Source organism: Octopus bimaculoides, chromosome 6, assembly GCF_001194135.2.
Source record: "Octopus bimaculoides isolate UCB-OBI-ISO-001 chromosome 6, ASM119413v2, whole genome shotgun sequence".
Lineage (NCBI taxonomy): Eukaryota > Metazoa > Mollusca > Cephalopoda > Octopoda > Octopodidae > Octopus > Octopus bimaculoides.
The window spans coordinates 89367185-89368201 of NC_068986.1; the positions used below are offsets into that span (position 1 = coordinate 89367185).

The following is a 1017-nucleotide window of genomic DNA, read 5'->3' on the forward strand; positions in this document are numbered from 1 at the left end:
TATATATATACATATATATATACATATACATATATACGACGGGCTTCTTTCAGTTTCCGTCTACCAAATCCGCTCACAAGGCTTTGGTCGGCCCGAGGCTATTGTAGAAGACACTTGCCCAAGGTACCACGCAGTGGGACTGAACCCGGAACCATGTGGTTGGTAAGCAAGCTACTTTACCACACAGCCACTCCTGCGCCTATACTATATGACGGGGTGAGCGCGAACGCAAACCCCACACTTAGAAATAGCGCACCCGAGTCGCCCACATTTGGGGCGATCGCAAAGGTCAACCCAACCGGAGTGCAATGGAAGGGCTTCAATTTGGGAGAACCACCTTGAGGATTATGGTTTACTCCTGTGCCAGGTAAGTATATATATATAGTGAAATAACTTTCTTAGGGAACACCAGCCATTTTGAGAAAAACTAGTAGATACCATCGATACCAGTATTCTACTGGTATTTTATTTATGGTTTCCCGAAAAGCTGTCAAGCGAAGTTAACTTTAGCGATAATTGAACCCAGAATGCAAATGCCACAAGATATATTTTCGACGTTCTCACAACATTGCGAACCTACTGCTCTTGTGTAGTGAAATAATCAAATATATGCTGTAATATATTGTAAAACATAGAGGCATGGCAATGTGGTAAGACACTTACTTCCCAACCACATGGTTCTGGGTTCAGTCCCACTGTGTGGCACCTTGCGCAAGTGTCTTTTATTAAAGCCTCGGGCTGGCCAAAGCCTTGTGAGTGGATTTAGTAGACAGAAACTGAAAGAAGCCCGTCCGGTCACTTACTTAGCCATATAATATTATAATTCGTACGTAACCTTATCATTTCGCATTTGTCTTGCTGCTATATGTTGGTCCCCTGATGATGAATATATGTGCAATTCCAGCACCTCTTACTTCTTTGGAGCAGAATGCACATATATTTTGAAATATGTAGGAATTAAAGGAACTTTTGTTTATATGCGTTTTGCTCCATTTATTATTATCATTCATATATATA

The 1017-nt window shown here is 41.4% G+C and overlaps 1 non-coding gene across 1 annotated transcript; it reads right to left on the reverse strand.

Annotated features, from left to right (window-relative positions):
• Positions 1 to 211: 211 nt before the first annotated feature.
• On the reverse strand, positions 212 to 375 carry LOC128248206 (U1 spliceosomal RNA). The gene has a single exon (XR_008264497.1). It is a non-coding gene; the product is annotated as a U1 spliceosomal RNA (small nuclear RNA).
• Between the last annotated feature and the right edge of the window lie 642 nt (positions 376 to 1017).